Here is a 17476-nt window from a genome sequence, read left to right as displayed (position 1 = left end):
AAGGTGGCAGGGTTGCCAACTTTGGAGAAATGTAGAAATATTACTGATGCTGTGTATCCGCCGCACCCCTGGGAACCCTGTCCCCTGCTCCTCCCCCCTTCCCCAGCATTCCAAGCCTCCAGAAGGGCCAGACATGAACCTCCCCCAACCCCCAGCCAAACCCTTCTTAGCAACGAACTCAGACTTCTTGCACCCCCCCCCCCTTCCCTCCGCTCAGCAAATACTGAGGAGGTCCCTATGTGGCCCTTCTGCTGAAAGGTTACAGGAACCATGCTGGTTACTGTTTGTGGACTCGGTAGCGGTGCCTCTGCTTGTCATTCTGGTGGACTACGGCTGGAGGTTCTCAGACCTCCATTGCTATTGGATTGGTTCGCCCCATGCAGATGACTGTAAAAGTCATCTTGGATAGGCTGAGCCAGGCCTGGTTGTGCCGCCATCGTCTGCATGGTGACGCAGTTCAAATTTCCCCGAGAAAGGCCGTGTTGGGCTGACGTGGTGCTCGGTGGCAGCATGCACAGCCTTGGGGCGGGGGAGGGGAGGTAGAGAGGGAAGGACTCACAGTCATTACGCAATGGCGACACCTAGTGGCCAGATTAAGGGCCTGTGATTGAAGGGTATTGGAAGGAGTCTTGGTGCATGGCAACCGGCCAAGGACCGTCGCTACAATGACTGCCCTAAAGTAGGCTAGGAGGGTGTATAAAATAGAGAGGAAGAATCTCCAGGTAGTATGAACGAGAGCTCCTGGCGCCAGCCCAAAGCAAGAGGAGAACACTGCTGGGTCACAGAATGGGGCAGAAGCAGGACTGGCCTAGCCTAGCCCTGGCGACATGGAGTCATCTGCCGACCCAATCCATGCATCCCGATGCCCCAGTTTTTGATGATTTGTGGCATGCTGTCCTGCAGCAATGACAAGTCGTAGAAATGTGTTATCCGGTATTTAACTTTTCTCTGCTGCCCACAGCCAGACAGGTGCACATCTGGAATGCATAACGGGAAAAGGATTCAAGAGACACATGGGAGACATCAGTTTTATGACCTACACAAGGCTGTGCAACTTAAGTCATGCTGTGCAAAACAAGGTCCACCCTGAGAGTCTTCCAGGGAATGTGAAATGAGAAACTGTTTTTGAATGAAGCTCACACTTTCCAGATTAAGACTGGCAATGCTGCATGGGGTTGAGGGCACAGAAGAACAAAACTGGCAAACTATCAGACAGGCTATAAGATCTTGGGGCAAGGATGCTTTGGAAGAATGTGAATCTTCTTGTGCAGCGCTCTTTATGCAAGCACCATATATGCTAATAATTATTATTCTACTGTATTTTCTGGTAAATACCCGGCAAAATAAACTTCCTGGGATGCATCAGTTCTGAGATGACCTCCCCTCCCCTTTTATTGCATCCCTCCCGCCACCAATGGCTCTGATGTCTTTCTTTGATGTTGCTGGTTATAGTGGCCCTGACCTTGGGCTATAGTGGAAATGACAAGGCTCGAGTTCTGATTTGTTCAGGACAGGGGAAGGTTAGCAGCAATGCATAAGACAAAATTTAGAAGCTGTCTTCCCTTGAGTCTACTTAAAAGGCCTTCATATGTTTCCTTCCCTCTCCAAACAGGCACGGCAGTGTCAGACGCCAGGCAGTCATAAGAACAGGGGGGAAATTGGGAAAAAAAACAGAGAGGTCTACTGTTTCTATGAACATTGTGTTGTGAGCATGGGACGGACATGAGCGTGAGCCCCTGTGCTGCAACGCAACCAACACAACCCCGGGGCTGGCCGTGGTCTATGCTGCTGGTGGGCGAGCATATCGGGGCACAGGCTGGCTGAAACAGGAATAGAAAATAGCCACTGCTATTTAGAAAATAGCCACTGCTATTAGTAGCAATGGTAGCATGGAATAGACTTAGGTTTTGGGTACTTGCCAGGTACTTATGGCCTGGATTGGCCACTGTTGGAAACAGGATGCTGGGCTTCATGGACCCTTGGTCTGACCCAGTATAGGCATGGTCTTATGTTCTTATGTTCTCTTGGACGTCCAACACCCACCAGGAAATGAGAATCAGCAACCCATGCTGGACTCTGGGGTAGCCCTCCAGCCACTCCGAAAGTCATTTCGGACTGCTGCTTGGAAGCGATTTGCATGAGGACAGATGGAGGCAAAGGACATTGAAGGTGACTCTGGAGACTTGGACGTAACACTGAAGACTTGGACATGATGAAAGCTGAAGACTTGGACGTGATGGAGACTGAAGCATGGCTTGAAGACTGAAGCATGGCTTGAAAATGGACACAAGCCTTGAGACAGGAACATGGCAAGATGGAGGTCAGGCTTAACAAGGAATCAGACATGGACTGGAGACAGGGATCCAGGCAAGGACAAGAGACCAAGCAAAGACTGAAGACAGAGATTCCTCTGACTGGAACAAGCTCTCTGAGGACAAGGGGCAGGAACTCTGGAACTAGGAACTCAAGAATTCAGAACTCAGAACAAGACTCAGGAGATTCGGTCTCAGGAGACTCAAACCAGCGAGAAAGGCGAAGATGAAACCACAAACCAGGAACAGGAACTGAGTTCTTTGAAGACTGGAACAGGACTCAGGAACTGGAACAAGACGACGAGACCAACAGAAAACAGGTGACCAGGACCATGGAAGACCTTGAAGATCACAGGAGACCTGAAGATCTTGCGAAGCCTGGAGCAATGGAAGAAGTGGCCTTTTAAAAGCCCGAAGCAGTGACTCCATCAGGAGGGGCCGTGGGGCTTTTCCTGCTGCAGTCCCTTTAAATTCCAAGCAGGGGCACACAGACACGCCTAGGGAGGGCAGGAGCAGAAGTGGCATTCAGCAGCGTTTCAGGCCGCGAAGAACAACAGCCAGTTTCTCTCCAGCCCCAGAGAGCAGCAGTCAGGCTCACATAGCATCAGGGTCAGCAGTGATTCAGGCCGTGCAAGAAAGGCAAAGGTGGCATCCACCGGCATCGGAAGTAGGTGTTGTCAAGGCCACACAGAAACCAGAGGCGACACTGGGGTAAGACCACTTGCAGGAGGGCCTAGCGAGCGGAATCTCAACACACTGCCAATGGGTTTACATCTATCATTTTTCTTGATTATATTGATTGTTATAAATAGTTTATTGATCATTTCTCCGTTATATATATTTTATATCATTTTATGTGATTTATTTTATGGTATGATGTATTTTTTTTATCACGGTATTATTTCTTTATATTTTATTTATGTGCTTGTATTTTTATCTTAGTATTGTTGTTATTTGCCCCTACTGAACCATCCTTTCATTATGCCTTTTTGCCTTGTTTATCCTCTCTGGCTGTCTCCCCCCCCCCCCCCCCCCCCCCAGTTCACTTTATTTATTTCATCTAGTTCATTGTAAACCCTCGTTCGCTGTATTTTCTCTTAGTTCGTTGTAAACCGATATGATGTACCCACGAATGTCGGTATAAAAAAGTTCTTAAATAAATAAATAAAATAAATAAATATTGTTCATTTATTTTTTTATCGATTAACTTTATATGGTTATTACGCTGATATGTTGATATACATTTTAGGTAGTTTTTCTTGATGAAAAGAACAATATAAAACACTTTTTACTATGATCATTTTTGTTACTTTAATACTGATCATTTGATATTCTCCACTTTGCATAGCCTTTGGTTGGAAAAGTGAATTGTATTATATATTTATTCATTTCAACTTAATTACTGCTTCACAGTCACACACTCAATGTGATTACAATAAAAAGAAAAGCACATACATATACAGAATAAACACAATAAAAAATTAAAAAATAAGATAAGAAGTTATAAATAAATATACATACAAATGTCCTTTTCTGAAGCTATGAGCCCTGACTTTTTCTAGTTTTACTTCCTAGAGTGAAGAGTGAATCAAAGGCTGTGGAAAAATTCCTTGGCACAGTACATTTGTGCAGAAAGGAAGGTGAGATCACCTCTCAGAGCCTCACCTTTACCCCAAATGGCAGGTTAATTACTCAAACCTCTGTGGCAGGATTTGTTTCAACAGGTCAGCACAGGTTGACGTTGACTGACATGTGCTGCTGACCTTTGGAAGGAGGTCAGACAGAGGCATAAGTCAAGCAGACACAGTGCTTATGACTGAGGCAGGTTTAATATTATCTAATGCTCTTGACTTTAGTGTAGGAGCCTGGCAGCCAGCAGAGTGCAGGGTTAGCCAACTCAAACCCTAAATGTCCATTTACAAGTCTGATTTTTTCCCCCAGGTCATTTGCTTTGAATATTGTTCAGATAGATTAGCAGAGATTAGACTAAGATCCTCAGTTAATTTCCATATTTGGGATTTTCTGAAAACAAGGCTGGATAGTGGATTCTGAGGACCCACATTAAACACCCTATGGCAGGGCTTCCCAAACTTGTCCTGGGGACCCTACAGCCAGTAGAGTTTTCAAGATAGCCACAATGAATATGATGCTGTGTATCCGCCGCACCCCTGGGAACCTATTAGTTTTTGGGGGGCTGGACACGCGTTTTCCTCGCGCTATTACCCCTTACTGTATAAGGGGTACTATTAGCGCGTGGAAAACGCGCGTCTAGACGGGGGCTAACGGTGCGCTCAGCCTAAGCGCACCATATTGAATCGGCCTGATTCTGCATGTGATTTAACTACTCTGAATATTTTCGTATCATCCGCAAATTCGATCACCTCACTCGTTGTAGCCCTCTCCAGATCATTTATAAACATATTGAAATGCACAGGTCCAAGTACAGATCCCATGTTCACTGCAGGCAGGAGAGACGATGTCGATGGCCCTGCTGGGCCTTTATATGTTGTGCAGCAGGCGGGAGGAGGGTTGCCGGCAGTCCCGATGGGCGTTCACGGCGGGAGGGACGGTGGGAGAGGTGCCGGCGGCTGAAGCAGGAAACTCAGGGCATGGGGTGCTGCCACTGCAGCAGGGTAAGGCAGAGCACGCAGGCAACTTCTCAATGGTAGGGTAGAGCCACCATAGGCTGTGGAAAGAAACCACAGCTTTTTTTTCAGGCTGGTTACAAGGTGCGAGGGTCAACGTAGCTGCCGCGCTGGACTGGAGGGTTAAAAGCCCCGACAACTTCCGGACATTTTAGCCCTCCATCTGGCCAGTGACAGCGTGGAAAGTCAGCGTCGCCCGGCACTCCCTTTTTCAAAGTTGGCGATGCCCTTGCACCGCTGTGCCCTACGGACGCCATGCCCCTTCCTCTCACACACTTGGTTCCCCCGCTCCTCCTCTCTTCCCCTTCCCTCCCCTTACCCCATCCAATCAGGTCTCCCCATTCTGGCTTTCTCACCCCTTTGCCCCCCTCCCCCCCCTCATCATTTCCTCTCAAGTACTCTGCCTCCTCATCCCCATCCATCACAGAATACTCAGGTGTTTCTGAGCTTCCTGCAAGAATAAAGGGGGCCGGCGGATCGCTTTACGGCTCCCAGCCCTCAGATGTTTTCTCACCGCGGGGTCAGGAGGAAGGACTGAGAAGAAACGGCTTCTCCATGACATCTGCAAGCACAGAACACTCCTGCAAGGGGCAGCAGTAGGAAACGGGAGATGTTTTCCCACAGCTCCAGTTCTTGCTAATTGCCTCTGTGCTTTAGCTGCCTCATACAAGACTTGCCCCCTCCAAGCCAAATAGGCAGATGATTTATTACTGTCTCACTATCTGCTTACATCTGGCTCCTGAGAAATATCCCACCCCCTGAACACCAATTAACGACTGCAGGTTAAATTGCCTGAAACTTTTAATATCATTGCATAGATAGAAGAAACGTGCTTTTTATTCTATGAATGATGGAGAAGTTAACGTCAGGGGAGGCCCCGATTATGAGAGCTGTGTTTGATTGTATATTTTTACGTAATTAAAAACACTGAGGCCGATATGGAAAAGATCTACATTAGGTGCCCAAATTAAGGAGTTAGGCTCCTAGAACTGCAGAACTGAAAATGTCCCGCCATTGAGTACCTAAATTTCGATTCCTAGTTTCACTAGGACCCTAAATTAGGAAGTTAGAAGCTGGGCGGGGTCAGGTTGGAGGAATGATATGAGGTACTCAGCTCTGATTACCCACGCCAGGCACCTAAACCTAAGCAGATGAACTGCAGGCCTAAACTTAGGTGCCTCATTTTTAAATGCCTGACCTTAAGCACCTATTCTCAGCCCAAAACTAAGGCATCGAAAACAATATATCCACAAGCAACTGAAATGCAGGGGGGCATGGGAAAAGGAGGAGGCCTGTGAGCTGTCCTCCATTTATACCAGGGCCTCTAACTGAGAAGAACCGGGCAGAGATCTGGCCGAAGACATCCAGGACGTGGGAAGGTACTGCTCGTTGGAGATCTTAACCTGCCAGCTGTGGGCTGGAGTATTCCTGCAGCAGAATCTGTACGAAGCAGGGAGACGGCGGGTGCCATTTCTCGGGGCTCTGCTCAGACAAATGGTGATGGAACCCAAGAGGGGAAGAGCAGTACTGGAACCTGGTGCTCACGAATGGAGACAGGATCTCTAATGCCCACCTGAGCACCTGTGATCATCAGGAGGCACGGTCTGATACGGTGGCCAAGATGGAGAGACGTCACTGCGAAGGCCGGGGCCTCTCTAACCCTTCAAGGCCCTGGACTCCTTACACTGTGGTGAGGGGAGCCTCCCTTCACCCATAATCCCATTTGGGGCTGGTTCTTAAGGAGGACCAGGCCAGATACTGTGGCTGTGGCCGGTCCTTTAAAGAGTGCTGAGGGAGTTTTCTTATACATAAGAACATAAGAACATGCCATACTGGGTCAGACCAAGGGTCCATCAAGCCCAGCATCCTGTTTCCAACAGTGGCCAATCCAGGCCACAAGAACCTGGCAAGTACCCAAAACCTAAGTCTATTCCATGTTACCGTTGCTAGTAATAGCAGTGGCTACTTTCCAAGTCAACCCAATTAATAGCAGGCAATGGACCTCACCTCCAAGAACTTATCCAATCCACCTCCAAACACAGCTATACTAACTGAACTAACCACGTCCTCTGGCAACAAACTCCAGAGTCCAATTGTGCGTTGAGTGAAGAAGAACCTCCTCCGACTACTTTTAAATGTGCCACATGCTAACTTCATTGAGTGCCCCTTGGCCCCTTCACTATCCGAAAGACTAAATAACCGATTCACATCTACCCGCTCTAGACCTCTCATGATTTCAAACACCTCTATCATACCCCCCTCAACCGTCTCTTCTCCAAGCTGAAAAGTCCTAACCTCTTTAGTCTTTCCTCATAGGGGAGCTGTTCCATTCCCCTTATCATTTTGGTCGCCCTTCTCTGTGCCTTCTCCATCGCAATTATATCTTTTTTGAGATGCGGCGACCAGAATTGTACACAGTATTCAAGGTGGGGTCTCACCATGGAGCAATACAGAGGCATTATGACATTTTCCGTTTTATTCATCATTCCCTTCCTAATAATTCCCAACATCCTGTTTGCTTTTTTGACTGCCGCAGCACACTGAACCGACGATTTCAATGTGTTATCCACTATGATGCCTAGATCTCTTTCTTGGGTGGTAGCACCTAATATGGAACCTAACATTGTGTAACTATAGCATGGGTTATTTTTCCCTATATGCATTACCTTGCACTTATCCACATTAAATTTCATCTGCCATTTCGATGCCCAATTTTCCAGTCTCACAAGATCTTCCTGCAATTTATCACAATCTGCTTGTGATTTAACTACTCTGAACAATTTTGTATCATCTGCAAATTTGATTACCTCACTCGTCGTATTTCTTTCCAGATCATTTATAAATATATTGAAAAGTAAGGTCCCAATACAGATCCCTGAGGCACTCCACTGTCCACTCCCTTCCACTGAGAAAATTGTCCATTTAATCCTACTTTGTTTTCTGTCTTTTAGCCAGTTTGTAATCCATGAAAGGACATCTCCACCTATACCATGACATTTTACTTTTCCTAGAAGCCTCGCATGAGGAACTTTATCAAACGCCTTCTGCAAATCCAAATACACTACATCTACCGGTTCACCTTTAGCCACAAGTTTATTAACTCCTTCAAAAAAGTGAGGCAGATTTGTGAGGCAAGACTTGCCTTGGGTAAAGCCATGCTGACTTTGTTCCATTAAACCATGTCTTTCTATATGTTCTGTGATTTTGATGCTTAGAACACTTTCCACTATTTTTCCTGGCATTGAAGTCAGGCTAACCGGTCTGTAGTTTCCCGGATCGCCCCTGGAGCCCTTTTTAAATATTGGGGTTACATTAGCCTTCCTCCAGTCTTCAGGTACAATGGATGATTTTAATGATAGGTTACAAATTTTTACTAATAGGTCTGAAATTTCATTTTTTAATTCCTTCAGAACCATGGGGTGTATACCATCCAGTCCAGGTGATTTACTACTCTTCAGTTTATCAGTCAGGCCTACCACATCTTCTAGGTTCACCGTGATTTGGTTGAGTCCATCTGAATCATTATCCATGAAAACCTTCTCCAGTACGGGTACCTCCCCAACATACTCTTTGGTAAACACCGAAGCAAAGAAATCATTTAATCTTTCCGCGATGGCCTTATCTTCTCTAATTGCCCCTTTAACCCCTCAATCATCTAATGGTCCAACTGACTCCCTCACAGGCTTTCTGCTTCGGATATATTTTTAAAAATTTTTACTGTGAGTTTTTGCCTCTACGGCCAACTTCTTTTCACATTCTCTCTTAGCCTGTCTTATCAATGTCTTACATTTACCGTATTTTTCGCTCCATAAGACGCACTTTTTTTCCCCCAAAGGTGGGGGGAAAATGTATGTGCGTCTTATGGAGCGAATATAAAAAAAAACCAAACAAAAATCTAACAAACACCCCCCCCCCCCCGACTCCCCCAAGACCTGCCGACTTAATTTCCTACAACCCCCCCCCCCCCCCCAAGACCTGACAAATTAATTTCCTGCAACCCCCCACCCTCCTGACCCCCCCCAAGACCTGCCAAACGTCCCTGGTGGTCCAGCGGGGGTCCGGGAATGATCTCCTGGGCGTGGGCCGTCGGCTGCCAGTAAACAAAATGGCGCCGACGGCCCTATGCCCTCACTATGTCACTGAGACCGACCGCTGCTATTGGTCGGTCTCAGTGACATAGTGAGGGCATAGGGCCGTCGGCGCCATTTTGTTTACTGGCAGCCGACGGCCCTATGCCCTCACTATGTCACTGAGACATAGTGAGGGCATAGGGCCGTCGGCGCCATTTTGTTTACTGGCAGCCGACGGCTCACGCCCAGGAGATCGTTCCCGGACCGCTCCTGGACCCCCGCTGGACCACCAGGGACGTTTGGCAGGTCTTGGGGGGGTCAGGAGGGTGGGGGGTTGCAGGAAATTAATTCGGCAGGTCTTGGGGGGGTCAGGAGGGTGGGGGGTTGCAGGAAATTAATTCGGCAGGTCTTGGGGGGGTCAGGGGGGTGGAGGTTGTTAATTTAAAGGGTTGGGATGGGGGGGGGGTGGTTTTGGGGGTTCCCACAGAAAGAAACATTTTCTGATCTGGGGAGTGGACCGAAATGGCCCTCCCCAGACCCGAAAACAAAATAGGGAGAAAAAAAAAAACTATGCATTCCCCTAATTTGCTCCATAAGACGCCCAGACGCAGAGCCGGTTTAGCACAATTTTTTTTTTTTTAAATTTTCCCCCTCTGAATCCTAGGTGCGTCTTATGGTCAGGTGCGTCTTATGGAGCGAAAAATACGGTAACTTGCCAACGTTTATGCATTATCCTATTTTCTTCTGTTGGATCCTTCTTCCAATTTTTGAATGAAGATCTTTTGGCTAAAATAGCTTCTTTCACCTCCCCTTTTAACCATGCCGGTAATCGTTTTGCCTTCTTTCCACCTTTCTTAATGGGTGGAATACATCTGGACTGTGCTTCTAGAATGGTATTTTTTAACAATGACCACGCCTCTTGCACACTTTTTACCTTTATAGCTGCTCCTTTCAGTTTTTTTCTAACTATTTTTCTCATTTTATCAAAGTTTCCCTTTTGAAAGTTTAGCACAAGAGCCGTGGATTTGCTTACTGTACCCCTTCCAGTCATTAATTCAAATTTGATCATATTATGATCACTATTACCAAGCGGCCCCACCACCATTACCTCTCTCACCAAATCTTGTCCTCCACTGAGAATTAGATCTAAAATTGCTCCCTCTCTTGTTAGTTCCTGGACCAATTGCTCCATAAAAATGTCATTTATTCCATCCAGGAACGTTATCTCTCTAGCGTGACCCGATGATACATTTACCCAGTCAATATTGGGGTAATTGAAGTCTCCCATTATTACCGCACTACCAATTTGGTTTGCTTCCCTAATTTCTCTTAGCATTTCACTATCAGTCTCAGCATCTTGACCAGGTGGATGGTAGTATACTCCTATCACTATAGTCTTCCCCGACACACAAGGGATTTCTACCCATAAAGATTCAATTGTGTATTTAGTCTCATGCAGGATGTTTATCCTGTTGGACTCTATGCCATCCCGGACATAAAGCGCCACACCGGCTCCCAGGTACTCCTCTCTGTCATTGCGATATAGTTTGTATCCCGGTACAGCACTGTCCCATTGGTTGTCCTCCTTCCACCATGACTCTGAGATGCCAATTAAGTCAATGTCATCATTCACTGCTATACATTCTAATTCTCCCATCTTACTTCTTAGACTTCTGGCATTAGCATACAAACATTTCAAAGTTTGTTTTTTGTTTGTATTTTCATTCTGCTTTTTAATTGATAGGGATAAGTTAGAATTTTTTAGCTCAGCTGAGTTTTTAGTTACAGGCACTTGGACTACTTTTCTTATTATTGGAACCTCACTGTCGGGATGCCCTACTTCTAATGCATCATTAGTATCCTTTAAAGATACCTCTCTCTGAACCATGCGCTGCTGAGCGACTGTCGGCTTTCCCCTTTGTTCTAGTTTAAAAGCTGCTCTATCGCCTTTTTAAAAGTTAGCGCCAGCAGTCTGGTTCCACCCTGGTTAAGGTGGAGCCCATCCCTTCGGAATACAAACAGTCTAACTTCAGTTAGTCAGCCAGAGTGACTCACTGCTCTCTTGACTAACAAATGTTGGTACCTAATCAAACCAAATCACACTACCTTAACACCTTTCCAAGGTGAGTGCTGAACTTTTCAAACATTTTACTTAGGTATACACTGCTCCTAGCTTATTTGTAGCTTCTGGCTACTTTTTTTTTTTTTAATATACAAACACTCTAACTTCTGCTTACTAGCTGCCTTACAGTCTTTTAAAAATAAACACACTAACTACTGCTTACTAGCTGCCTTACTGACTATTTAAAAATACAACAGTCTAACTTCTGTTTATTTGCTACCTTACTGACTATTAAAAGCACAAACACACTAAATAATATTCCCAAATAGTTAACTTTGCCCCAATACTTTTAAAAAAGACAATGTCCCAAGCAAAAACTTACTGATTCCTTTCAGCCACCAGCCAGATGATCCTCTCCTCTCAGTGCTCCCACTCAGTGCTCCCACCTTGCTAAGGTGAGCGCCTGCCTGTACCCGGACTACCTCCCTGGACTAGGATTCTGTTTCCCTCATCATGAGGAGGGGAAAGGCTGACTTATCATTGCCTACTTCATATCTATAATTACCCATGTGCCCCTCCTTGTCCCCTTCTTCCAGTGTCTTATTACCTGCAGTCCCTAATACTTGCAGCTGATTGAGACAATGCTCCCTCCAAGGAGTGACTTAGTGTGTGCAAACTTTTTTTCGTGTGAGCAACAGGTTTTTTTTAAACCAGCAATTTTTGAATGTCAGTATTAGCGTTGCATTTCTGTGTATAGCACAAAGAAAAATTTATGTGAGCGACCATGTAAAACCTGTAAGTGTTGCGCTGAAATATACGAGCAATCGGTCACGCGCTCAGCTTAGAGGGAACTATGGATTGAGGTGCTTTCCTCGCCACTTCCTTCGGGGCTTCGCCCTCCTAGGCTGCTTGTGGTATAAACTTGCACCTTCGCACAAGGAGGTCACCTGACAAGACAATTCATGACAGTCTGGAGAATTCAGACTAGACATGAGGTGGCCCCAGATCATCTCGAATTGTGGGTTGTCCTAAGTACCTCGGGGTATGGGAGGTGAGGCAGTGTTCCCACCTCTAGGCTGGCCTGACAGACTGGGGTCATCAATACAACATGGTCTGTCAGGTATCATTTCTGGTTTCCATGTACACAGGCAAGGACTATTGTTTTCTTATCATCGATTGATATTTTCTGGCTAGGTCTCTCCAGACCAGAGTTGTTAGATTCCCTGCGTCTTCCTCCATCTCCACTGGGATTACAAACTTGCTTACTCTAGGTTGCAAGCCTTCCACCAGTTACAACTGGGAGTCTATTAATCTATGCTCCTGCTCCTCATCTTCCTGCCAGGGATAGTCATGGACAGTGTGCACAATGTGATCATACCTGTGGGATTAAATATGGAGTCGGCCATTCCAGGGGATGTGTTACTTTGTTCTTGTGAACTCAAGGCCCCTGTGTGTGCCAGGCCACTAGTGTCACGGGGCAGGCAGGCTGGGCTGGGATTTCTCCTAGCAGGAGTAGGGCCAGACTTGGGGGGTAAGGCCGGACTGGGTTTTCTGCCTATACCAGTCACTTCCCCCAAAGGTTGAGCCCTTGGGTTCTGGTGGCCAGTAGGACTTATCTGGAAGTATGGCTGGTGCTGGAACATGTCAAAGGCTAGAGCTGGGATACGGTACAGGCTGGGAGCTGGAACAAAGAACAGCCTGTGAACTGGATACAGGTAGGGCTGGAGATAAGGCTGGAATCAAGGACAGGCTTGGACCAGAGGCAAACGCAAGGCCTGGAATAGCATACAAAGGACTGGACTGGGCAGGGCAAGACTAGGACAGGACTAAACAAGGGCTGGATAAGGACAGGACTAGAAGAAGACTGGACAAGGCTAGGCGAGGACTGGGCAAGGACAGGCAACAGGAAACAAGAAAGCCCAAACAGGACACAAGGCTGTCTAAGTTAAAACAGAAGGCCTGAAGGCTACAAGGTAGGAGAGAAAAGCCAAGACGGCACTGAGCATGGCAACTGGGTCTGGAAGGCTGCAGAGTAAGGCCAGAAGGCCTGGAAGAGACAAGAGTAAGGCAAGTAGGCCTAGAATGCCATAAAACAAGGCAGGAGGCCAAGGAAGGCTGCAAGGCAAGGCAGGAGGCCAAGACAGAAAGCAAAGCAAGGATGGCCAAGTTAAAGAGCCAAGGTGACAAAATGAAGAGGCACTGAGGGAATGGCAAGTTGGATTACATAGGCCTGGCGTTGCCGTCCCATGGGATCAGCAATACGGCGGCTAGAGCGGGGTTCGCTGATGACCTCTGCTGGCAGGGGCTCTGTATAGCAGTCCGAATCATGACAACAAGTTTGACATCCAATGACCCATTCTCTTTGAAAAAACAGTCTTTGGCAATGTGGTCTTGTTGTCCATATTGAAAACACTCCTGGGTGTCCACACTTGTTGCTCGTCCCTTCTCTGGACACTTAGCTTTCCCTGAGCGGCTCTTTGAATCCATCACCGGTCATTTATTTTCCATAGCAGAATACTCTACTGCTGGCTGTGCTTGATAAAAGGCATCGGCCATTTCCACAGTGGACTCCAGGGTAACCTTGGAGTGCTGGCGTACCCAGGTCGAGTAGGGGCCTTCTACAAATTGCTCAAGGAGGAAGATGTTGGCCACTTTGAGGCCCAGTTTCCCATCTGGCTGTAGTCATTTCTGCTCAGCGTCCTAGAGTGGGTAAAAAAGGTTTGTGGGCTTTCCCTGGGCCATAGGGTCCCTCTATGGAACCGTAGTCAACATGCCTCTGGGGTATAGCATGCAGGGAGGGGTTTTCACTGACATGCATATTTTTCGATGTTAAAAAGCATGTACCTAAAATTTCCCGAGAAATTTGAGTGGACTTTTTAGCAGGCACAAGTGGGGGGGGGGGGGGGGAAATAGTTTTGCCAGATAAATTTTCAAAACAGACATGCATGCAAGACCTCTTAGAAAACCGGTGTAACTTAACACGCATTTCTGCTGGCTACCTTCTCCAAGGCGTTACAAATTTACCCCCCTGGAAGACCCATCTTCCACCATTCCTTTTATCACTATGGTTTCTGCCGAACCCCATATCAACAATGGACGTTAATACAGCCATGGCACTCATACCAAGCAGTTTATCTTCCGCCATTCCCGACCCAAAGTGGTCAACTCGCAGCGCATCACAGTCTTATTCTCATTGTCTCCACCTGTTGAATTGTTTCTGCATCTCACGCCTCCCTTCCTTTCTTGAACTTTCGGCCCAGGCTTCGTAGCTTTCCTCCTCTCCTTAATTAAATGTCAGACAGCGGTGTCGGGCTTTGCTCTCTCTCTCTCTCTCGTTTCGATGTCGGGGAGGGGGAGCCGTTGGCTCCATCATGCTGTTGAAAAAGAATCGTGCTGCCTTTCATGAGCGCCTGTCACCCAGGAAAAGCAAGCGTTCCCCCCCTCGAAGACGCCGCAAGCAGACCCGTCCGGTGGGATGAAACATTTACCACGCCTCGCTGCCCGCCGCCCAACCTGTAAAATCCATTAAGGATAAACAGGCTTCTGCCAATCAGTCCAAGAGACACTGCAGAAAACCAGTCAACTCGAGTTCTTTTCTAATTCCGAGGTACAGAGAAACCCACCAAATATCTGCAGCCAAATTAATATCTTTCTTGCAGCATTTTTTTTTTTTTTTTGTAAATACCAGTTTTCTAGTTGTTCTTTTAGCAAAGACTTTAACTGAATCCAGGGAGGATCCAGATTTGGATTTCCTTGCTCCAGACCTGCTCCTCTCTGCATTCCCCATTCCCTCTCCACTCCCTACTCCTTTTTGTCTCCCTTCCAAAGCCCATCCCTGGTGTCCTCTCTCCCCCTCTCCCTGGTAGACTTTGAAATACACAGCCACCCCCCTGGTGCCAATCCCCCTTCTCTCCCTCTCACACATGCACTGACTCGATCCCTTCTAACTCTCCCCTCTAACGTCCCCTCCCTCACACACACACACACACACACACACACACACACACACACACACACAACTAATCCCCTTAAATTCTTCCCTCTCGCATCACTGGTGCCCCCAAAGCCGATCCCTAACATCTCCTCCCAACTGATACCCTCTCTCACACCCCCCCCCCCCCCCCCCCCCCCCGCCACCGTCCTCTGCCGGCACACCTGAAGATCACCTGCCTCTGCTGGTGCTGCCGCAAACACCTCCCCGGCATTACAGCTTATTCTTCCTGCCACATTAACTGTGCTCTCTGGTGTCAGGACGTCTGCATACTCAATGATACTTCTGCATGCTTCATAGTACTGAATACACAGCAGTACTTCCGGACGAGTCGCAATATTTATACTCGGTAATAACCTACAGCAGCGGTTCTCAAAGGTTTTTCTGTTGGGACACGCCTGGCAGATCATGCTTACAGGCGTGACACATGGAGCCCTTGACCATCACGGGGCTAAGTGTAAACATATACTCTGCATCCACAGGAACCCACACCCTCCTCCCCCGTCCACATACAATGGATGCAGAGCAGAACTAGGATACTTCAAATACAACTCGCTATGTAAAAAAGATATTCTGATTCTGGGGCTATCTCAGTAACAGAAACACAAACTCCCTTACTGCCAGGCGCATTGTAAAATACAAAACCTGAAAGATAAACACACTCAGCACATGTGTGGGAAACCTTCCATACCACTGCAACACTAATTCCCAGAACTCAAACAGCAATAGCCCTTCCTATGAAGAGGCAGAAGTGCAGCACCAGTGCATGTCCTACTGAGAGTGAGAAAACGCAACAAAGAAGATTGATACAAATCCCTGCCTACTAGTAAAATACCTCACACCTCAGTCACACGTACAGAGCCGACCTTCACCAAATACAGAATAAAAGACCACAAATTACAAATGTGGAGACACAAACTGGAATGGAAACCTCAAAAACCCACTCTGCATGCAGAGCTAGAAACAGAAATACATGTCCTCCTACACTAAGCAAAGTACAAAGAGAGAAGAAATGCACATTCCCACAACTGAAATATTAGGGCTCTTGCACCCCGTCACTCCCCCTTCCATGCCTCCATCATCCTTCACTTTTCCCAATTACTCCCTATGAATCACCTGCTCACACTCACATCCCTGCCCACCATTCCCGACCCCCCACATCCTCTTCCCTGTGCTCCCCTGCTTGTCTCTCCCTACCCCCTTCATCCCATCTCCCTGCCTGCCCAGCTACCCCGCCCCCCCGTTTCCTACCCCTTCCTGCGCAGCAGCCTCCACACTTCCTCTCCATTCCATCCTCATCTTCCCAGCATCCCCAACCTCCTTTTCCTCACCCTCACAGGGTGCAGAGATCATCCGCAGCATCACTCCCAGACTCAGCAGGGGAAGATAAAGTTTGCATCCACATCAGGCCTAGAACAGCAGGAGCTGGCAATGTCTCGCTCTGATCTGGGTGAAGGAGGAAACAGCCTCCCACTGGGCCAGAAAGAAGGAAGTGAGAGTCACCTCCCATCAGGCCCAATGTAAGAGAAGGCAACCAACTCCCACTTGGACTGATAAGGAGGCAGCTATCTGCTGGCCCTGCAACACACCAGTGTGTCCTGACACACCTGTTGAGAACCACTGGTTGAGAGCACTTCCACTCTGATACCCAGCAGCACTTATGAAGGTGGCAGAGTAGGTAGTAATACTTCAGGTTACTCAGTAGGATTTCAGAGTAATACAATAACTTTTCAGAATAAGCAGTAACTGGGAAGATGTAGTAGGCCACATTGACAAGTAGATGTGAATCGGTTATTTACACTTCCAAATAATAGAAGGACTAGGGGGCACTCCATGATGTTAGCAAGTAGCACATTTAAGACTTAATCAGAGAAAATTCTTTTTCACTCATTGCACAATAAAGCTCTGGAATTTGTTGCCAGAGGATGTGGTTAGTGCAGTTAGTGTAGCTGGGTTCAAAAAAGGTTTGGATACATTCTTGGAGGAGAAGTCCATTAACGGCTATTAATCAAGTTTACTTAGGGCCAGATTTTCAAAAGCATTTACTCGAGCAAAACTGGTTTTTGCTCGAGTAAATACACTTTACTCAAGTAAGTGGGCTTTTCAAAATTGCTACAATATATGCCATTGAATTGTCCATAGGATTTACTCAAGTAAGTGCACTTTACTCGAGTAAATAGCTTTTGAAAATTGCTACGATAGTATGTCACATTTACATGCGTAACTCCTTTGAAAATGACCCCCTAAGGGAATAGCCACTGCTATTAATTGCATCAGTAGCATGGGATCTTCTTAGTGTTTGGGTACTTGCCAGGTTCTTGTGGCCTGGTTTGGCCTCTGTTGGAAACAGGATGCTGGGCTTGATGAACCCTTGGTCTGACCCAGCATGGCAATTT

At 47.0% G+C, this 17476-nt stretch overlaps 1 protein-coding gene across 2 annotated transcripts in view; it reads right to left on the bottom strand.

Annotated features, from left to right (window-relative positions):
* Positions 1-17476, bottom strand: part of LOC115099208 (leucine-rich repeat and IQ domain-containing protein 1-like) — a 67968-nt gene that overhangs the window by 17265 nt on the left and 33227 nt on the right. The window lies entirely within an intron of this gene.

The sequence above is a fragment of the Rhinatrema bivittatum genome, chromosome 9 (genome assembly GCF_901001135.1).
Source record: "Rhinatrema bivittatum chromosome 9, aRhiBiv1.1, whole genome shotgun sequence".
Taxonomy (NCBI): domain Eukaryota; kingdom Metazoa; phylum Chordata; class Amphibia; order Gymnophiona; family Rhinatrematidae; genus Rhinatrema; species Rhinatrema bivittatum.
Note: the sequence above shows the minus strand (reverse complement) of the source record. Positions and strands in the feature narration are given on the sequence as shown.